This window comes from Zea mays, chromosome 7 (assembly GCF_902167145.1).
Source record: "Zea mays cultivar B73 chromosome 7, Zm-B73-REFERENCE-NAM-5.0, whole genome shotgun sequence".
Lineage (NCBI taxonomy): Eukaryota > Viridiplantae > Streptophyta > Magnoliopsida > Poales > Poaceae > Zea > Zea mays.
Genome location: NC_050102.1, coordinates 30,110,042 through 30,133,283, shown reverse-complemented (window position 1 = coordinate 30,133,283; position 23,242 = coordinate 30,110,042). Strand labels below are relative to the sequence as shown.

At 50.7% G+C, this 23,242-nt stretch overlaps 1 pseudogene; it reads left to right on the top strand.

The window, feature by feature from the left end:
* Window positions 1–702: 702 nt before the first annotated feature.
* LOC103632204 (uncharacterized) lies at window positions 703–23,064 on the top strand (annotated as a pseudogene).
* The last annotated feature ends 178 nt before the right edge of the window (window positions 23,065–23,242 follow it).

The window sequence follows — 23,242 nt, the reverse complement described above, 5'->3', positions numbered from 1 at the left end:
TTCTCAAACTAGTCCTAAGTGAAATTAGTTTATTTTCCGTTGGGAAAATTGAAATCCCTTAAGAAAACGGTATTCTCATTTTAAGACGCTTCTCTCTATTGATACTTTTAATCTAAACTTCTCCGTAATAGTTTTTATAAGTACTATTATTCTCTAAAAAAGTATTATAACCATTTTATTATTATTTATTAATCTTAGGTAACGTTAGTTAGTTTCTTCCAGACTTCATACGTAGCCTTGGAAGGAGTCCGCGCACATCTCCTCGCCGTTGGCCTCTCTCCTCTAGCCGTGGGCCTCCCTCCTCTCGCCGTTGTCCTGGCTGCCATACCCGGGTCGCCGGTCGCCTCCCTTCTCGCCGCCATAGAAGATCGCCGGTTCCCTCCCTCGTCGTCGCCTTAGCAGGTTTGTCAGTTACCTTCCTCATCGCACAAACAACAGGGTCGCCTCCATCCTCGCCGCCATAGCAGGTTCAGTTCCCTCTTCGACTCCATAGCAATACCATACATGTTTGTTTCCTGTTCGCCTCCATAGCTCCATGGTTGTTTGTTTCCTGTTCGTCAGATTAATTTGTTCGGTAGCAATTTAATCTTGTTATTTCAGATTAAGCGAAGGATATACTATATATTTTCTTCCTTGATGAATGATGATACTTAGTTGAAAGAATACTCGAGACTTGTTAGGATAGTCATAGTGACAGTGCCTATGGATGGAGATAAATCATTCGGGACCATCGACAAGGAAAACAGAAGGTACACATTTGTTATATTGCGCTAATTTTAGATCCATTAGGAATAAACTAACAATTTGTAACTTATCTACTATTTGTTATTGGCATGAATAGGTTTGAACTGGCATTGGTACCACTGCCGATTCCATCTACTGATTCATATCCAAGAGTAGAGCCATCAATTCCATTTATAGAGCAGCCACCTCCTTTAGTGGATTGGGATTCAATAGCAATTCAAGAAGAACGAGAGGATGAAGGACACATAGAACTTTGTGACGAAGCACAAGTTTATGCACTTTTAGGTTTGAGACATGAAGATGAGATGGAGGAAGAAATGAATATGCAAAATGACGCTATCCCAAATCCTAGTGTTGATGAAGAAAGTGGTTATGGAATTCCATAGGTATAGGATGATGAAGGTGCACTTATACCGGTTGTTGATAATATTCCGGAGATGTCAACGATTGAGCATGATATGAACAATCCATCTATGGAGGTAGGTGTTGGAACTTGCTCTCCGGTGCAAGGTGATCCAACGGGGATGCGATGTGACGTAAACAGGGTTTTCGCACGAGATGGCAATAGCTCTGTTAATCTAGCCTCTCAAGGGCACTGTGCGGAGGTATTTATAGGTATCTGAGTGCCCAGCGTCCTGTGTTAAGGACGCATGTGCCCTCAGACACCTAGGTTATCCCCGGAATATTCCCATAAAGCGGGGTTACAGACCGTAATTACAGAGATGCCCTTACAAATTAGGCTCGTAATGCGCAGCGGTCACGCAGGGCCTGTTACAATGGGCCGGAACACACGTGGGCCTCCATGCTGGACGAGAGCGCGAAATGAGACAACCTCGTCACAGGTCTTCGTCCGGTTACGTATGGGACGAAGGGTGAGCCTGCCCATTGTCTTGTCTCCGTTGGTCCAGCGATTACAGCGAAGGCATCAAGCGAAGGGTGGCGTCTTCGCCTTCGCCCCAACATTTGCCCTCCGAGGGACCAGTTCGACTAAGTCATCTGGTGCCGAAGACGTCGCTAGATGGCGGAGACGCTGCCCTCGCTCGAAGTGGTTCCGCGAGGGTTTTTGACATGACCGTTGATTGACACCGTACTGTTGGACTGCGGGTTTCCCGAAGCGTCGCGCCCTGTGTATAAAAGGGGACGGGGGGCGACGCGTTTTGAACTTTATCTTTCCGCGCTCCGCGAAAACCCTAACCGCCTTTCCAAACCTCTTGCTGCTCGTCTTCCCTCCTTGCTCTTGTTCGCCGGTGATCTGGCCCGTGTGAAGCAGACCGCCCGTCGTCGCCGACGGTACGTAGCGATGTCGACCTCTCTCTTCTTCTGATGCCGCTACGCCGCCGGCCGACGCGTCGTCTGAGGAGACGCTGAGCACTGTGGCGGCGGAGGAGTTGCGCGCCGGCGATACGGTGGATTTCGGTGTGTCGCGGATGTCCTCGGTCCGCGTGCAAGATATGCAGCAGCTTGGTTACTTTGGCGGCGGAGTCGCTCGTGTCCCGGGGACGGAGGAGGTCCCCGAGCCAGAAGGCGAGTTGGTTGTGTTCGAGGCGTTCTTTGCCGCTGGTCTTCACCTGCCTGCGCACCGATTTGTGGGAGAAGTCCTGCGCAGATTCAACGTCCAGATCCATCAGCTGACTCCGAATGCTGTGGTGGCTCTGTCGAAGTATGTCTGGGCGACGACTTCGTACGGCGGACAGCCATCGGTCGAAGTCTTCGCGAAGTACTATTGCCTGCACTGGCAGAAAAGGATGATCGGAAATAAGGTTGCCCAGTTTGGGTCCTGTACATTTACGCCGAACACCGGCAAGACCTCGATGGAGGTAGTTGAGTTGGTTCCTTGCGCCCGCAATAAATGGGGCAACTGGCATGAGTTTTGGTTCTACGTTGCGGAGGGCACAGTCGAAGACCATCCGGGGCTCCCCATGGCCGAGATGTGCTCTCATTATTACTCAGCATACCCGCAGTTTGAAGTGGAGGAGGAGGACGCAAGCGAAGGGGCCCTTCGGTGCGCGGCCGACATGAGCAGCGGGCGCGATTTGGTTGAGGAGTTTGTGGCGTACGGGGTGTGGCCTTTGGCGCATGGCTGGGCGCTGGGCGAAGTATGCCCTCGCCAAATGCCTTCCCATGGTGGGAAGCTGGTGCGAAGTCCCGCCTTCGCACTGGATCTGCGTAGCCGCGATCCGGCCGCCTTTGTGCGTGAGGCGGAGGATGGGGCGGTGCGGATCGTTGGTCGGTACGTGCCGAAGACAGAGGGCCAGCGTAGCTGGGATATACGCGGGTCTAATGACCGCTTGAATAGGGTCTTCGAGTTGAACCGTCTGCCGTATGGCGGTTATCCCGGGCAAGACGATGTGGATCGTCGCGGGAAGAAGCCGGCGGCAGAAGCTGGAGACGACCCCGCGCCGGCGGCCGCCCCATCCTCTAAGAAGAGGAAGCTAGGTATTGCTACGGGAGGATTGGGGGTTTCCGATGGTTTTGCTAGGGAATTGATGAGGACATGCGCGGCCCCAGGGGGAAGGATGTCTTCGCTCGAGCTCCGGGAGTCTTCGGCGCGGATGCTGAGGGTTACCAGGGGTTGGTGGCCTAAGAATGTTCCTATCCCCCGCGCGACCGACGAAGACTTTTTTACATCTCGCATGGTTCGTGATTGGAGAGTGTTTCCTTACAGGCGGAATATTGCTGCTGTTGTGTCGGCAGTGATGGACAAGGATCGTCAGGGAGCTGCGCAGAAGCGCCAGGCGGTCGTCAGGCTCCATGAGGCCAGGCCGAAGAGGCCGCGGGGGACTGCGAAGGCTGCTGCCCCCGGCGGAAGCCAGCCGCCGCTGGCGGCGAAGTCGGCCGCCCCCGGGTCCAGTAGGGTGCCGGAGGCTGTGAAGGCTGCTGCCGCCGGTGGTACCAAGTCTGTCCCGGCGGGGGCCGTGAAGGCCCGAGAGTTGCCGCCGCCGGGCAAGCGCGTTGCCGACTTCGCCACCGATATTAGTGTGGAAGATTATCTTGTTGGTAAGTCGTTGGCTCGAGTTTTTTTTAATCTGCTGATACGTCGCAGGGTCCGGCGAAGGCCAACTTCTTGTTGTTCCGCCCGCCGTGGCGACCGCGGCGGCTGCCGTGGTGCCCAGGGCGAAGGGTAGTGCTCTTAGTGCCGGTGGTGAGATTCCGGCACTCACTGCCGTCAGCGAGGAGGCGGGCGTTGTGTCCCGCCGGCTGAAGGAGGCATTAAGTCAGGTACGTTGAGCTAGACTTCGGTTTTTACCGGCTTCGCTGGGGCTGTGGTCTTATGTGTGTCTTGTAGGCGGCTGACTTCGCAGACCGCGCGGCGTCGGGGGCCCTTACGGCAGTTGTGTCTGCCGAAGTCGAGAGACTTCGGGCGCAACATTGAAGCGTCCCCAATCCTCTGGGACTCAAATGTGATACAATTATTAGTCCTAGGAGGCTAGTAAACACATTTATACATCAGATGATTACAGATCTGCTTAAACGACAAACCTATAAAGGTGGCGAACAACTTTAAGAGTTGGTCCACAACTCGGGACATATCATCAGAGTGGGGCTGAAGCAGCCCGATATACGCAGTGAAGCAAATCAGCGGTCCAACAGCCACAGGCAAGGTTGGGAACAGTCGTAACTCTTACCCGATCTCCTTTTTCTGAAAAACAACAAATAAGCAAGGGTGAGTACAAACGTACTCAGCAGCCCACCTTCACCCACGGAATGGGGAAATCAGATATAATGCATGGAATATGTGGAGCTCAGGATATTTTGCAGAAACAACAATATTTTATGCAGGGTTGTTTTGAAAAACATTTTGTATTTTGCAAAGCGCATCCTCTCCAAAAGGAGCAGGAAGTTTTTCAGTATTATAATAAAATCCTCTGGACTAAACCATCCAGGTATCTCAGCAGTTCCCACTGGTTTTCATTTTCAAAAACAGCTACTGGACTTCCCGTCCACCATAGCTCACGGCTCAACCGCTGAACCTTTTAAAAACCACTTTTCTCAAAACCATCTTTTTTTGGAAAACAAAACATTAATTGCCATACCATACCAGGCCCGTCCATTCCTGTGGACACGGACTATTCGAATAGGTTTTCAAACTCTGCGCAGAGGTGTACACTTTACCCACTAGTCCGGCTCTGCGATCTCATAGCTAGTGAGACCCGAATCCGAATCTCTTTCTTTCCTCGCACGTCCTAACCTTAACGGTTATACCGGAAGGAGTCAGGCCACCGCCATGTCCAAACCGGACAAAACATTCCCCCTCCTTATCCTCCCGGTGCTCCCCAGCCTTCATAACCCTAGGGTTGGACCGTACGAGTTCAGATTGAGTGACTGCCCACACAGTCTCGAGTGGTTGTACTTATCATGAGTACATGTAGTGAAAGATGACAAACCGGTCCTTATATGAGGGGACAATCCTTCTGCTCATGCCTAAACCAGCTGAGCCAACACCTTAGGCCCTCCCCTAAACCAGGGAGTCCCTGATTATCCCACTCACAAGGTGATAAGGGTGAAAACCCTTCATCATACACATTTTGAAAAGCATTTTCTTTTGAAAACTCACACCTTTTCTCAAATCATTTGTAACAAATATATCAAGTATTGATTGCGGCAAGCGGCTGGGTGGCCATAATAACTTGTCTCAAAATCATATCATGCATAAAATAATAGGCTAAGGGTTGTGGTTGAAAAATCATAGGTAATTTATGCATCAAAGGGATCCAGTAAGCTTGTCGTGCTTATCCGGCGAAGGGGGAAGAAGAGCTCGCGGAACTGGCTTCTGGCTCCTGGCGTAGACTTGTAGATCTGGCCTCCACGAGACAGTACAAACGCTCCGATAACTATGCAACATGAACAAGCAAACATACAAACAAGCAAGTATACCAACAAATATTTAGTATTGTGGTCAGAATAGAGATATATGGATGGGTAGAGTCTTGAGTAGAATCTGTGTCATGTGGTGTTGAGATACTACTAGTGGTGGAGCGGAGGTGCTTACCAGGAGGGTGGACTGGAGGCGAAGTGACACTATGCGTGTAGCCGGTAGAGCGGAGTAACTGAGTGGGTGGGCGTTTGCCTTGGCTGAGGGTGTTGAGTGTGTGTGGAGAGGGAGAGGGTAGCTGGGTGTATTTATAGCTGGGTGTATGTGGTGTAGCATAGTGAAGTTCACTGTTGGTGAGAATAGTGACGAATGAATCGTCTGACTTAGTCTGAACAGAGAGATTATATGCAGAGTATGGGATAAGAGTATTTTAGGAGTTTTCTGGATTATGAACCATGCTTATGGGATGACATGGTTGGATAGGGAATAATTCGATAAGAATTTAGAAACGAGAATTATTGGAATATGAGTTTGGAAGCCTGGTTCGAAGGAATCTCAAGTTAAGCGTGCTCAACTTGGAGAAACCTAGGATGGGTGACCAGATGGGAAGTTCCCACTGGAAGGAAAATCACAATCACTGGAGTTTGTATAACTGGGATATGGGTCTGGCTGGTCTTAGGTGGACTGGACAGCATGATGGATGAGTAGTTGAAATTTGAGGTGATCGGATGATCGATGAATAGTAACGGTGAATAGTAACGGTAAATAGTAACGGTAAAAAGCAACGGTAAAAAGTAACGGTAAATAGTAACCGTAAAAAGTAACGGTGAATAGTAACGGTAAAAAGTAATGGTAAATAGTAACGGTAAAAGTAACGGTAAATAGTAACAGTAAATAGTGATGGTGAATAGTCGTATGAACGAACGATGAACGATGGATAGGCACTATGAACGAACGATGAACGATCGAATGATCGAACGAACGAACGATCGTAATTTCGGCAGCATAACGGCAGGAAAAAGATTATTTGGACGAACGAACGGACGAACGAACCATGAACGATCGGACGAACGATCAAACGATCGGACGAACGAACGATCGGAATTTCGGCAGCATAACGGCAGGAAAAAGATTATTTGGACGAACGAACGGACGAACGATCGAACGATCGGACGAACGGATGAACGAACCATGAACGATCGGACGAACGATCGAACGATCGGACGAACGAACGAACAAACTAAGAACAGGGGGACGAACGATCGAAGAACGACCGAACGATCCTTGTGCTAGTGTGTGCTTGTGTGGAACATGGAGTGGGTGTGTGTGGGGGGGAGAGAGTTGCTATGAAATGGCTTAGGGTGGGATGAGAGGAGGCCCTTGCCCCTCTATTTATAGCCATGGTGGGGGGATTAGGGGGAGGGATGAGAGGATTAGTGGGAGGATGAGAGGATTAGTGGGAGATTAGCATGGATTTGTCTTATATGAGTGTAATTAGCTTGTATAGCTCACCGTATGACACCAGAGGCATACATATACGTATGAGCATGAAGAAAGTTATGAAGAAAATATTTGTGGGGGCTTGAAAAATGATTCTGAAGGTATTTCTTAGGAAGAAAATACTTGGAGATATATCGGTGGAATATTTGGACAGTATTTCTGGAAAGAACTTGAAGGGGATCACTCGGGAAATATCTGGGCAGTATTTCTGAAAAGAAATTGAGGGTGATCACTGGGGAAATATTTGTAGGATATTTTGAGGAGGATTTTGGAGAGAATATAGACCACTATAATTTATTTGTTGATATCAACTTGCAAACAAACATTTTGAAACGAAATTTGAAATTCATTTTGAATTTAGAGGGAGTTTGAGAAAATTTCAAGATTTGAATTTTTGGGATGCTACAAATCTACCCCACTTAAAAGGAATCTCGTCCTCGAGATTCGGCTTAGAAGGGTTATGGGTATAGCTTTACTTCAGCTACATATCTTCACTTTGCAGACTCTTCGAGGAGATGGAACTTCAACAAAATCTGGCCTTTGAGGGGCATCTGGTTGCTGATTGCAAACGCTGATTCTGGCTACTCAAGGAATCATCTTCAAGCTTCTAGGTTTCGCTTAGCTGCTAGCTTATTGAGGAAGCATTGATGCCAACACGCAAACCTTTCTCTTGCGAACTCCCACATAGATTCCTTCCTTGATTAGTCTTCTGGTGCTTCATCAACGGAACTTGGGTGACCACTTCTTATCCAGAAACTTATATGCTTCAATGTTCTGGTCTTCCACAAGCTTGCTACAAGCCTTCTTTTTCTTCTCCATAGCAGGAACTTTACTGGAACACTACCCCATTAAAAAGAATGAGGGTAGAACTCTTGAATCTTGGGGATTTGAACTCCTTGAAGTACCTAATAACAAGGGTGTTACGGATCCTTCTTCTGCTGTTGTTGCTTGACCAGGCTGCGAAGAGATGACTGTCACAGGGTTGATTCTAGGAGAACCTTCTTCTTATCTTCTCTTCACTATCTTCTTTTCACTGACCCTTTCTTTCTCTTTGCTCTTCCCACTGGAGGATTCTATCAAATAGTATTACCATCATACAGAGGAGGAAACCAAAGATGTTGAACCATGTACAACAGTCTTCAACCCAAGAATCACCAAGCATTGTGATCTTAGGAGCGAGGGAGTGGGAAATGGGGTTGCTTGCTATTTGGCAGGGGGGATTTATCTAGTGTGTGCTTTGCTTTGAGCAAGATGGGAGTTGAGGGAGCTGGTGGGGGGATTTATAGGCGAGCGGTATGCAAGGGTGTGGAGTGGTGGTGATGGAGCAGGTGACATGAGGCATCAAACACGATAAGGGAAGGGGGGACGGTGTTGCTAGTGGTGATGGCGGCGGTGGGTGCGCTGCAAAAGGGGGCGTGGGTGGCGGTAGTGCGCTGCAAAGGGGGCGTGGGGTGGTGGTAGTGCGCATGGAGGCGGGCACGCGTGCGGGGGGCACAAGTGAGTGGTGGGGTCAATGACCCTGATGTTTGTGGTCTCTGGTTCCAAGAATCTTTGCCTCTCTGTATGGTAATAACTCCTTCTGTCCTCTTTTCCTGTTTACTTTGACTCAGGGGCAGCACTTTGATTCTCACGGCCGGTCTTTTTGACTGAGCGGCTGGATAAGTTTCTTCTGTAGCTTATTCCAGGCTTCAAGGGTAAGCTTCCCGGTATCTTCTTGGGTAAGGCACTTATCTCTTGAGATGGGTTAAGATGAGAATGGAAGCATAAGGTGAGGATTAGATCTAATTTGTGATCTATGTTTTTAGAGAAAACCTTTCTTAAAAAGAAAGAAAACACACAAGCTCAACAATGATAAGCACAAACAAATCAAATGTTTTGAATAAGGGAAGAATAGAGTTTTTCCAAAGCACGGACTACTCAGATTCGGGGGCTAAGCATAACTACTATTGCTTGGCTCCTGAATTGAGAACTATGCTAAATGCAACTCATGAGCACTAACGTTAAAGCATCACATATGCACTCAAAAGGGAGGAAAACATCAAGCGAAATTCATTTTGAAATGCCCTAGGGGGCCACACAATTAGAGTTTTGCAAAACACGATTCTACACGATTACTTCTCATACATGCAGGGCTGTAGCCAAAGTGAAGAAAAACTTCACTACCCAATGCATGCAGAGGACTGGGCATACTAACTCAGATCTGGCAGCTTCTCTTCTGGCAAGGCTGGCTCACAACTTCAATCTGAGACATCTCCTGGATGGGTCAACAGGGAGCTGATGTTGATGACTTCTTCTGGCAGCGACTGAGATGGCAGCACGAGGTCGAACTCTTCTTCAAGCGGGACTGGCTCTTGTAGCTCCTCAGAGGGCGGCGGTGCTGGCGGGGTGCTTGCAGCTTCTTCTTTGATCTCACGGGACGGTGCTGGAATCTTCTTCATGCTTAGGGGCTCAAACAACTCCGGCGAGGGATCTTGGGAGGATTCAGGGTGCTCTTGCTTATCCATAGCCTGAGGGAAGACTGGAATTCCTTCCAAGATTATGGCTCCTTCCGGGAGTTCCCAAGACTTATTCTCTCCTCTGATAGAGACCGAGTGACCTTCAAGAATCTGGGGATCTTCAACTCTCACGGATTGAACTGGGTTGGATGAAGCGGGCTCTTGGATCCGTAGGGCTCTATGTTGGTTATGGGTTACCAAGTAGGCCTCCATCAACTTCTGGACGTGCTCATCCTTGGCTTGCTTCAGGGCTTCAACAGCAATGACTTCACGACTTTCCAAGGCAGCTACACGGGCTTGAGCTGTGGTGAGATCCACATGGAGCTGACGGTTGCGCTTCTCTGCATCTTCTGCTTGGGCAATCATCTGACGGTGGTACCGAGCCAAGAAATCATACTGTGCATCAAGGGTGAGCAGGTATGCAGTGAGGTACACGACTATGGGGTCGTCCTCAAGCAGCTGCTGTACTTCCAATGCACGCATCCTGGCCATCCAAACGGGACGATTTCTCTGAAAGGGCGGAAAGAATCTTAGTGGTGTGTCGGCCACTTCTTCTTCATAGATCTGACACAGGGCCCTCAATGCCTTGCGAGCGACGACTTGGCAGGTGTCTTTGAATCTGTGCCCAGCAGCAGTGACACTCCATTCCACATGGTGCGGACTGGATCCAATGTATACAGTCACGACACACTTCTCTGTGCCATGCTCAACGAATTCATGACCATCATACTCTGGCTGGCTCCTGATTCCGAGGCGAACTGTGCATGCTCTCAGCAACTTGGGGAAACCATCTTCATTCTGGCAAAAGCTGGTTTGGCAGCGGACCTCCATCTGACTTCTGAGAGAAGGAAAGGGGGAAGCATTTTCGAAATGGAGGGATGAGAGCAAGATTTTTTTTAGAAAATAGTTTGGACTCAAAAACTTTTGATCAGGCTAAGGGTTACGTCCTGCGGCCAACCTAACAGCTCCGATACCACCTTAAGCGTCCCCAATCCTCTGGGACTCAAATGTGATACAATTACTAGTCCCAGGAGGCTAGTAAACACATTTATACATCAGATGATTACAGATCTGCTTAAACGACAAACCTATAAAGGTGACGAACAACTTTAAGAGTTGGTCCACAACTCGGGACATATCATCAGAGTGGGGCTGAAGCAGCCCGATATACGCAGTGAAGCAAATCAACGGTCCAACAGCCACAGGCAAGGTTGGGAACAGTCGTAACTCTTACCCGATCTCCTTTTTCTGAAAAACAACAAATAAGCAAGGGTGAGTACAAACGTACTCAGCAGCCCACCTTCACCCACGGAATGGGGAAATCAGATATAATGCATGGAATATGTGGAGCTCGGGATATTTTGCAGAAACAACAATATTTTATGCAGGGTTGTTTTGAAAAACATTTTGTATTTTGCAAAGTGCATCCTCTCCAAAAGGAGCAGGAAGTTTTTCAGTATTATAATAAAATCCCCTGGAATAAACCATCCAGGTATCTCAGCAGTTCCCACTGGTTTTCATTTTAAAAAACAGCTACTAGACTTCCCGTCCACCATAGCTCATGGCTCAACCGCTGAACCTTTTAAAAACCACTTTTCTCAAAAACATCTTTTTTTGGAAAACAAAACATTAATTGCCATACCATACCAGACTCGTCCATTCCTGTGGACACGGACTATTCGAATAGGTTTTCAAACTCTCCGCAGAGGTGTACACTTTACCCACTAGTCCGGCTCTGCGATCTCATAGCTAGTGAGACCCGAATCCGAATCTCTTTCTTTCCTCGCACGTCCTAACCTTAACGGTTATACCGGAAGGAGTCAGGCCACCGCCATGTCCAAACCGGACAAAACATTCCCCCTCCTTATCCTCCCGGTGCTCCCCAGCCTTCATAACCCTAGGGTTGGACCGTACGAGTTCAGATTGAGTGACTGCCCACACAGTCTCGAGTGGTTGTACTTATCATGAGTACAGGTAGTGAAAGATGACAAGCTGGTCCTTATATGAGGGGACAATCCTTCTGCTCACGCCTAAACCAGCTGAGCCAACACCTTAGGCCCTCCCCTAAACCAGGGAGTCCCTGATTATCCCACTCACAAGGTGATAAGGGTGAAAACCCTTCATCATACACATTTTGAAAAGCATTTTCTTTTGAAAACTCACACCTTTTCTCAAATCATTTGTAACAAATATATCAAGTATTGATTGCGGCAAGCGGCTGGGTGGCCATAATAACTTGTCTCAAAATCATATCATGCATAAAATAACAGGTTAAGGGTTGTGGTTGAAAAATCATAGGTAATTTATGCATCAAAGGGATCCAGTGAGCTTGCCGTGCTTATCCGGCGAAGGGGGAAGAAGAGCTCGCGGAACTGGCTTCTGGCTCCTGGCGTAGACTTGTAGATCTGGCCTCCACGAGACAGTACGAACGCTCCGGTAACTATGCAACATGAACAAGCAAACATACAAACAAGCAAGTATACCAACAAATATTTAGTATAGTGGTCAGAATAGAGATATATGGATGGGTAGAGTCTTGAGTAGAATCTGTGTCATGTGGTGTTGAGATACTACTAGTGGTGGAGCGGAGGTGCTTACCAGGAGGGTGGACTGGAGGCGAAGTGACACTATGCGTGTAGCCGGTAGAGCGGAGTAACTGAGTGGGTGGGCGTTTGCCTTGGCTGAGGGTGTCGAGTGTGTGTGGAGAGGGAGAGGGTAGCTGGGTGTATTTATAGATGGGTGTATGTGGTGTAGCACAGTGAAGTTCACTGTTGGTGAGAATAGTGACGAATGAATCGTCTGACTTAGTCTGAACAGAGATATTATATGCAGAATATGGGATAAGAGTATTTTAGGAGTTTTCTGGATTATGAACCATGCTTATGGGATGACATGGTTGGATAGGGAATAATTCGATAAGAATTTAGAAACGAGAATTATTGGAATATGAGTTTGGAAGCCTGGTTCGAAGGAATCTCAAGTTAAGCGTGCTCAACTTGGAGAAACCTAGGATGGGTGACCAGATGGGAAGTTCCCACTGGAAGGAAAATCACAATCACCGGAGTTTGTATAACTGGGATATGGGTCTGGCTGGTCTTAGGTGGACTGGACAACATGATGGATGAGTAGTTGAAATTTGGGGTGATCGGATGATCGATGAATAGTAACGGTGAATGGTAACGGTAAATAGTAACGGTAAAAAGTAACGGTAAATAGTAACGGTAAATAGTAACGGTAAATAGTAACGGTAAAAAGTAACGGTAAAAAGTAATGGTAAATAGTAACGGTAAATAGTAACGATAAAAAGTAACGGTAAAAAGTAACGGTAAAAAGTAACGGTAAAAAGTAACGGTGAATAGTAACGGTAAAAAGTAACGGTAAATAGTAACGGTAAATAGTAACGGTAAAAGTAACGGTAAATAGTAACAGTAAATAGTGATGGTGAATAGTCGTATGAACGAACGATGAACGAACGATGAACGATCGAATGATCGAACGAACGAACGATCGGAATTTCGGCAGCATAACGGTAGGAAAAAGATTATTTGGACGAACAAACGGACGAACGATCGAACGATCGGACGAACGGACAAACGATCAAATGATCAGACGAACGAACGATCGGAATTTCGGCAGCATAACGGCAGGAAAAAGATTATTTGGACGAACGAACGGACGAACGATCGAACGATCGGACGAACGGACGAACGATCGGACGAACGAACGAACAAACTAAGAACAGGGAGATGAACGATCGAAGAACGACCGAACGATCCTTGTGCTAGTGTGTGCTTGTGTGGAACATGGAGTGGGTGTGTGTGGGGGGGAGAGAGTTGCCATGAAATGGCTTGGGGTGGGATGAGAGGAGGCCCTTGCCCCTCTATTTATAGCCATGGTGGGGGATTAGGGGGAGGGATGAGAGGATTAGTGGGAGGATGAGAGGATTAGTGGGAGATTAGCATGGATTTGTCTTATATGAGTGTAATTAGCTTGTATAGCTCACCGTATGACACCGGAGGCATACATATACGTATGAGCATGAAGAAAGTTATGAAGAAAATATTTGTGGGGGCTTGAAAAATGATTCTGAAGGTATTTCTTAGGAAGAAAATACTTGGAGATATATCGGTGGAATATTTGGACAGTATTTCTGGAAAGAACTTGAAGGGGATCACTCGGAAAATATCTGGGCAGTATTTCTGAAAAGAAATTGAGGGTGATCACTGGGGAAATATTTGTAGGATATTTTGAGGAGGATTTTGGAGAGAATATAGACCACTATAATTTATTTGTTGATATCAACTTGCAAACAAACATTTTGAAACGAAATTTGAAATTCATTTTGAATTTAGAGAGAGTTTGAGAAAATTTCAAGATTTGAATTTTTGGGATGCTACAAACATGCCGACGCCGTCCGGGAAAAGTCGGCCGCCAACAGCAAGTGCCACAAGCTGGCGGATAAGGTGGTCGCGCTGGAGGGTGAGAAGACTGACCTCCGGCGCCAACTGGCGGAGGAGAGGAAGGAGGCTAATGAGGCCCTCGCCAAGGCGCAGTCTGCGCAGGCGGAGGCCAATTTGGCGCGGGCGGAGGGCAGTCTTGCCAGGCAGCGCGCCGAGGAATTGGAGGAGCGGCTCAACGCTCTGCAGACCCGTGTGGAGAGGGCTGAGGCTTCGACGCGCTCGGAGGTTGAGCGGACGCGTAAACAGCTTATGGACTCATACCATGAGCTGGGCGCGCGGACCGCTGACTTCGAGGTGCCAGACCGAGAGCCCGGACTTCGCTGCCTCGAGTGGCTACAGGAGGAGTTGCTGGCGCTCCCCGCCATAGTGGAGGGGTTTATGTACTATGCCTCCCTGGTCACCTGCGAGGGGGCGATGAACGCGCTTTCCCGCGAAGGGTGCCGGCACTATGAGGTTTTTGACCAAGCTGATGAGGATTTTGAGCGCGATATTTACAAGGTTGAGGACCCTGTAGTGAAGGAATCCGCGGGAGCCCTCTACGACCGGATGTGGGGCCCTCACGGTCGGGAGGTGGTCAGGGAGCGGACCGAGACGGCGAGGGGTCAGGTAATGTTTGACTTTTGTTTGGTGTTCGTTGAATGTGGGTTATATGTGGGTTTGCTGAATCTGTGTGTTGTGTCTCAGGCGGCGCGTGGCGAGAAGGTGGAGGACTTCGGGGCTTTGAACAGCGCGCAGCCTGACTCGAAGTCGAACCCGGTGGCGGCTGTGTCCAAGTCCGCCCCGGAGCCACCCCCGGAAACCGTCGAAGGCGTTCCTGATGCCCCCGCAGCCACTGCGGCCGGCGGAGGCCCGTCGCCAACTGCCGCGCCGAGGGCTGAGGATCCTGTGAAGATGGCGGCGGAGGATCCCACGACAACTGGGTCTTCGTAGGTGGCTTAGTGGGTGTGGGTAGTTAGGGAATTTTGGATATGTTGCTGAACCTTGGTTGCTACGCAGGTTCAAGATTTTGGGCCTGCGCACGCAACCGCTACTACTAATTTTTTGGCGGCTTCGACCGTGGATGATGGGAATAAATCGGATGGGTCTGCATCTAAGTTTTCTGATTTTGGTGACTCTGGGAGCTCGGTTGAGTGGACTGAGGAGTCGTCGGATGAGGACTTGGACTACTTTGCGGCCTTGGATGTGGCAGCGCCGGTGGCTTCGCCGCATGCTGCGGATGCTGAAGTTGTGCCTGGTCCGAGCGCTGGGCGTAGGCGGTGAAGGGCGGTTGCGAAGCGTAGAGTGAGTGAGGCGGACGGCGGTCGGCTTCGTGTGAGTAGGGCTGGCAGGCAGGAGCTGTTGTCCTTGCCGGCCGTTGCGAGTGTAGGTGAGGGGGAGCTGCGAAGTCTTTTTGCGGGTGAGGAGCTCAGGATAATGCTATTTAACTATAGGGAGATGGGAATTATTCCGAAGGTTGAGCCGATGTAAAGTGTGATGCCCTCGCTTGCACATATGTAATAGCTTGTATGATGAGGTTGCGTGCCTTCACACACTCGGCTATGCTCACGAAGGCGTTACGTACTTGGTCTGGTGTATTTTGTTATGTTGGTCTGGTGCGCGTGTAGTCGGTCTTTGCGCGGACAGTTTGGTGTAGTCTTTTTCGCACTTGTTAAGCTTGGTCCGGCTGCACCCTTAGGCGACTTTTGCACGGATAGTCTTCGCGAAAGACTTCGATTTTTCGCGCTTATTGTGCTAGTCCGGCTGCACCCTTAGGCGACTTTTGCGCGGATAGTCTTCGCGAAAGACTTCGATTTTTTGCACTTGTTGTGCTAGTCCGGCTGCACCCTTAGGCGACTTTTGCGCGGATAGTCTTCGCGAAAGACTTCGATTTTTTGCACTTGTTGTGCTAGTCCGGCTGCACCCTTAGGCGACTTTTGCACGGATAGTCTTCGCGAAAGACTTTGATTTTTTGCACTTGTTGTGCTAGTCCGGCTGCACCCTTAGGCGACTTTTGCGCGGATAGTCTTCGCGAAAGACTTCGATTTTTTGCACTTGTTGTGCTAGTCCGGCTGCACCCTTAGGCGACTTTTGCGCGGAGTTGTCGCACGCGAGGGTAGCTAGCGCTGGGCCTCGCGGTGACTTTGTATTGGTCGAATGTCGAAGACCGTCGACGCGGTCTTTTTTCGACGTAGATTTTTGCGGGGGATTTTTCACTTGTATATTACATGACTCCGCCTCGTTAAAAACCTCACCCCCCGGGAGGAAAAGAGTGCGGGCCAGAATAAAATTGTTTTTGCGAATTACAAGGGTGAACTGGCTCTGATGAGTCAAACAAAAAATTTGCGGAGATTGTCGATATTCCAGGAGTGCTCCAAGTCTTCGCCGTTTGGCGTTGCGAGCCTGTATGCGCTGGGGGAGGCCTTCGTCTTGACAATGAAAGGGCCCTCCCACATGGGCTCCAGCTTGCCCCTGGACTCTATCCGAGCTGTTCGGATGAGTACGAGGTCCCCTTCGCTGAATTCCCTCGGGATGACCACGTGGTCGCGCCATGCTTTTGTCTGGGCTTGGTATTTATTTAGAGCCTGTAGAGCGAAGACTCGGTCTCCATCGATGAGATCCTTCGAAGTGGGTTCGTCCACGTCGGGGACAGCTGACGAAACTGTTCACGGGGACCCATGTTTTATTTCTTGTGGGGTCATGGCCTCCGATCCATATAGAAGGCGGAAAGGGGTGAACCCAGTCGCCCTGCACTCAGTCGTGTTTAGCGCCCAGACCGCCTCAGGTAACAAATCGGCCCACCTGTCCTTTTTTTTGTCGAGGAGCATCTTTTTGACAGCTGTGAAAATTTTTCCATTGGCGCGTTCCACAACTCCATTGGACTGCGGGTGATATACTGAGGCGAAGGCAAGCTTGGTGCCAATGGAGAAGCAAAAATTCTTGAAGTCTTGGCTGTCAAACTGCTTGCCGTTGTCAACTGTTAGTTCGGACGGTACTCCGAAGTGGCAAACAATGTTTTTCCAAAAGAATTTCTGTGCAGTCTTTGATGTTATTGTGGAAACAGCCCTCGCCTCGATCCATTTGGTGAAGTACTCGACAGCGACGAAGGTGAACTTGAGGTTCCCCTGAGCCGAGGGCAGGGGCCCGACGATGTCCAGACCCCAGCGCTGGAGAGGCCACGTGTGGGCGATCAGCTTTGTGAATTGCGAGGGGCTGCCTAATCGAGGAGAAAATTTCTGGCAGGCTTCGCAGGACCTTGTGACCCGATTTGCGGCGCAGATCATTGCGGGCTAGTAGAAACCTTAGCGGATCACCTTTGCGGCTAGGGCCCTTGGCCCTGCGTGAGAGCCGCAGGTACCACTGTGGACTTCGCGCAGGATTTGGACGCCTTCGGTCTCGGTGACACATTTAAGCATTGGCTGACTGACCCCCTTCTTGTAGAGTTGGCCCTCAATCAGTGCGAAGTCCCTGCTTTGATGTTTGAGGCGCTTGGCCTCATTGATGTCGGTTGGGTGGTAGTACCCCTGTAGGAACAGGGTTATTGGTGCCCGCCAGTCTTCGGTCATAATAAGGTTGACTATGTGGTGGCCCTCGCTGTCATTGGTTATTTGGAGCCCTTCGGGGCTCTGGACGGCTGGCGTGCCGATAACATGGTAGAACACGTCGGAGGGCAGGGACTCGCCTCTTGCGGCAGCCTTGGCCAGTGCGTCGGCTTCTTCATTCTTGGCCCGGTCCACATGCTGCAAGGTGAATCCCTTGAATTGTCTCTCGAGACTTCGGATGGCCGCGAGGTATTGCATAAGTGCGGGGTCCTTTGCTGCATAGTCTTTCTCGACTTGGCCGGCAACTACCTTGGAGTCTGTTCTGATAATGCAGGTGGTGACGCCAAGGGCCCTCAGCTTGCGGAGGCCGAGGATGACTGCTTCGTATTCTGCTATGTTGTTTGTGCATCTGTCAGATTCCAGAGCGAAGCTAAGGCGTGCCGCGTATCTGTGCTTGACCCCGGCGGGTGAGGTGATGACTGCAGCGGCGCCTGCCCCCGCATGCACCATGCGCCGTCGCAGTGGATCGTCCAAACCTTCTCTGCGGACGGGTCCGGCTGTGTTATTGGCCCAGTCCAGTCGACGACGAAGTCTGCCAGGACTTGTGACTTGATGGCTGTCCTGGGCTCGAAATTGATGTGGTAGCCGGAGAGTTCGGCCGCCCACTTGGCGATCCTGATCGATGCCTCCGGGTTTCTGAACAATTCGCCTAGTCCCCTGTCTGAGGTGACTCGGACCTTGAATGCTTCAAAATAATGGCGCAGTTTGCGCGAAGACATAACAACTGCGTAGGCAATCTTCTCCAGTTCCGTCATGTTACATTTGGACGGTGTTAACACTTCGGAGACGTAATAAACTGGGCACTGCCTGATCACGCCCTCAACTGTCTGCTCCTGCACCAGTGCCGCGCTGACCGCATGCGGCGAAGCCGCAACATAGAGCAACAGGGGTAGCGAAGAGTCGGGGCTTGTAAGGACTGCCAACTCCGACAGGTATTGTTTTAATGAGGAGAAGGCCGCCGCCTGCTCTGGTCCCCAAGCGAAGTCTTTTGCGCCACGGAGAGTTTTGAGGAAGGGGAGACTTCGCTCAGCGGATTTGGAGATGAATCTGTTGAGGGCGGCCAATCTGCCCGTCAGGCGCTGGACGTCTCTGGCTGACTGCGGTGGCGTCATGTTGATGATGGCCTGAATTTTGGTTGGGTTGGCCTCGATGCCGCGGCGTGATACCAGGTAGCCCAATATTTTCCCTTGGCGAACGCCGAAGACGCACTTTTTCGGGTTCAGGCGAAGTCGTGCGTCCCGCATGTTCGCGAATGTCTCGGCGAGGTCAGCGAGTTGGTCCTCTTGCTCCTGCTGGCGACGACGATGTCGTCCACATATGTGAATATGTTTCTGCCGACTTGCCCCTCAAGCACTGTTTTGGTAAGCCGGGAGAAGGTGGACCCGGCGTTCTTGAGTCCCTCCGGCATTCTGATGAAGCAATATGTGCCGAAGGGTGTTATAAAGCTAGTGCTAGCCTTGTTTTCCTCCTTCATATATATTTGATGGTAACCAAAGAAGCAGTCGAGGAGTGACATGACTTCGCATCCAGACGCGCTATCGACTATTTTGTCGATCCGAGGCAGCGGGAAGTTGTCCTTTGGGCAGGCCTTGTTGAGACTGGTGAAGTCGATGCACATTCGCCACTTGCCGCTCTTTTTCTGCACCATCACAACGTTGGAGAGCCACGTGGGGTAAGCCACTGGCTCGATAAATTTGGCTTCCAGGAGGCGATGTACCTCGGCCTTGGCGGCTTCTGTCTTCTCGTCGGACATTTTGCGGAGCCGCTGTTTTTTCGGTCTCACCGAAGGGTCGATTCCCAAGCTGTGCTCAATTATGGATCGGCTGACCCCGACCAGGTCGAGGGCTGACCAGGCGAAGACATCTTTGTTCTTGGACGAGCAGCAGAGGAGTTTCTCCTCTTCATGCGAAGTGAGGTCTTCGCTGATGGTGACTGTCTGCTTGGGCGTGGCCTGGTCTAGGGGAACAGTCTTGGTCCCGTCGTTGCTCTGCAGCTGTGCCTTGTCGTGTTCTTTGTCGGTTGGGCTGACGGACGCAGGGACCTCGCGCTGGGCCGTGAGGCAGTGCACATTTCTTTGCCCGGGGACGAAGTCCCGCTCTATGTTGCGCACAGTCTGCTGATTGCCGTAGACCGTGATGGCGCAAAACGGACCTAGAATCTTCATGCACAGGTACAGTCTGTGAATGGCTGCCTCAAACTTATTGATAGAGCCCCGGCCCATGATGGCATTGTACGGATACACCATATCGACGATATCAAAGGTTATTTGCTCACTTCGGGCATTGGGTGCTACACCGAAGGAGAGAGGCAGTTCTATTTTGCCGACAGGAAAAGTGCCCTTGCCGCCGAAGCCATACAACGGGTTGTCCGAAGGCTTGAGCAGGCTGTGACTTATGCCCATGCGGTCGAAGGCATGGAGGAAAATGATGTCTGCTTGACTGCCATTGACGACTAGGACTTTGTGCAGGTCCCAGCCTGCCACGCTGCAGTTGATAACCATGGCGTCGATGTGGGGGGCACTGCGCAGGTCGACGTCTCGTGCGTCGAAGGTTAGCGGTACGTGGGACCACTTTGTCTGCACGACCGGGCCAGTGATGGCGACGTGGTTGATGCTGCGGTAGTGGTCCCGCTTCTGCCTCTTTGTGTCGAAGTCGGTGCTGGACCCCCCAGTGATCATATGAATGACTCCGCGATACGGCTGATCGGCGAAGTCTTCTTGTTTTGGGGCGTGGGGGTGAGGGATGTTTTGTTGTTGCTGGTGTGGAGGTGGGGGTGGGGGAGGTACGATTTGTACTTCCTGGTGGTGTTGGTATGCGTGGTGCGGTGGATGCGGGGCGGGGGCGTGGATGTATGGTGGAGGGGGTTGCTGATAAGTGTGCGCGACAACTCTAAGGTTGTCGGCTGGCTGCGCCCGTGCCATCCTGTCTCTAGTGGCCTTCGTCTCTGGGCAGTCTCTGGTTTGGTGGGCGCAGTCTTCGCCATGAAAAAGACAGTAGAATCGGCGCGGCGGCTGCGCACGCCCCCGACCCCTACCGCGAGTTCCATTTCCGCGGCCCTGGGGGGATATTCCTGGCGGCGAGGGGCGTCACCAGCGGGGTGCTGGTTGGCGATGTTGTGCACCTGCTGCTGATTGCGACCGTCTCGACCGGAGTCTGGCTGCGGAGTCCTCGTCCACGTGCGGCTGGACTGTGGAGCATCTTTGGGTTTCCTCTGAGACTCAACCTTGCGCTGGTGGAGCTCTTCGGATTTGGCATACTTTTCAAATAGTTGATATAATTCCTGGAGGTTCTTGGGTGGATCTCTGATACAGTGGCTGTAAAGGACGCCGGCGCGAAGGCCACTGATGGCGTAGTGGATGGCGATCTGGTCATCGACTGAGGGCAGCTGCTGTGACTTGAGTGTTAGAAACTTGCGGTAATACTCCCGCAGAGTCTCTTTTTCCAACTGCTTGCAGAGTGAGAGTTCGGCCAAGGCGTCGGTGTCTGGGCGGTACCCTTGGAAGTTGAGCAGGAATTTGTCCCGGAGGCTTCTCCAGGAGTCGATGGACAGCGGGGGCAACCTGGTGAACCAGGTGAGAGCTGGGCCTTCAAGGGCGATGATGAAAGACTTGGCCATCGTGGCGTCGTCCCCTCTGGAAGATGCAATGGCGACCTGATAACTCATGATGTACTGTGCTGGGTCAGTGCTGTCGTTGTACTTGGGATAGGTCCCTGCCCGGAAGTTGGCAGGCCAGGGTGTCACTTGCAGGTGTGGCGCCAGGGGACTTCGCTCGTCGAGGTAGTTGACCCCTTGGAATGGCACGGCGTGTGGGAAGGCGTGGTCGCGCTGGGGGAAGTGTGGGTCTTCCATTTGCGCGTGCTGTTGCAGGGGTGGCCCATGCTGCAGGCCGAGGTGGCCTTCGCGTATGTCTTCCAGTTGTGCGCGCTGTTGCAGGGGTGGCCCGTGCTGCAGGCCGAGGTGGCCTTCGCGCTGCATCAGCGCGATCTCCCGCTCGAGGTCCTGGGCCTTCTGCTCTTCGTCGCGTATCATTTGCCGCACCTTGGCTAGTGCAGACACACGCTGGCGCTTGGCCTCCAGTATCTCTTTTTGCCTCTAGAGATTGCGGTTCTTGATGCGCAAGGCGCGCAGCTGTAGCTGTTCTTCCGCTGAGACGCCGAGGACTTCACCGTCCTCGGTGAGGTCCGCGCCCTCCGGGGGGGGGGGGGGGGGCGAAGCTTGGGGGAGGTACGATTTGTCCTTCAGGGCCGCAGGTGCGGAGAGCGTCGTCTTCGCGGGTGCGGAGAACGTCGTCTTCAGTAGCCTCTTGGTGGGTGGAGTGGGTGAGGGCGAGGGCCTTGCCCTTTTTTGCGGCCAGCAGTGCTGCCTTCGCAGACTCGTCAGCCTTCGCGCTAGCTTTCTTGGGTGCCATCGCGGGTGGTTTTTTCGTAGCACGAACGGTGGGCGCCAAATGTTGGAACTTGCTCTCCGGTGCAAGGTGATCCAACGGGGATGCGATGTGACGTAAACAGGGTTTTCGCACGAGATGGCAATAGCTCTGTTAATCTAGCCTCTCAAGGGCACTGTGCGGGGGTATTTATAGGTATCTGAGTGCCCAGCGTCCTGTGTTAAGGACGCATGTGCCCTCAGACACCTAGGTTATCCCCGGAATATTCCCATAAAGCGGGGTTACAGACCGTAATTACAGAGATGCCCTTACAAATTAGGCTCGTAATGCGCAGCGGCCACGCAGGGCCTGTTACAATGGACCGGAACACACGTGGGCCTCCATGCTGGACGAGAGCGCGAAATGAGACGACCTCGTCACAGGTCATCGTCCGGTTACGTATGGGACGAAGGGTGAGCCTGCCCGTTGTCTTGTCTCCGTTGGTCCAGCGATTACAGCGAAGGCATCGAGCGAAGGGTGGCGTCTTCGCCTTCACCCCAACAGTAGGCACCATATATCCTAATATGAAGGATTTTAGATTGGCTGTTAGACAATACGCCATAAATAAAGAATTTGAGTTGGGTATTGAAGCGACCAACAAGTCCAAATACAGAGGGTACTGCAAGGGTGATGCATGTACATGGTCTATTGTTGGTTTCAAGAAGGAGGGTTAAGTGTCTGTTGTGGTATAAACTCCTAAACTAAGATACAAGTGAATTTCAATTGTATTTTTGTACATATTTGTCTCATGCATTTTCTTATGTTGCATATGCAGGTCACAGTGTTGAATGATGTACACACGTGTACATCTAGCTGCAGGAGAAGGACAACTACACCTTCATGCAAGTGGGTTGCCTCCAAGGCAGTTTCTATACTCAGAAAATATCCTCATATGGGTACTAAGGAGCTGCAAGTTAGGTTGCAAGATGAGCACAAGTGCACAATTGGCTATGACACGGTCTGGAAAGGAAAAGAGAAGGCTTTGGATGAATTATATGGCTCATGGGAAGAGAGTTTCAGCTGTTGTATAATTGGAGGGCAGAGGTCATGAAGAGAATGCCAGATAGTATTATTGAAATTGAATGCAAGGTGGTTAAGGGAAAGGCTTATTTCCACCGTTTTTTGTGCACTTGGTCCTTGTATTGAAGGTTTTCGAATGGGTTGTAGACCATGGGTTGGTGTTGATGCAACTGCACTAAATGGCAGGTGGAATGGTCATTTAGCTGCTG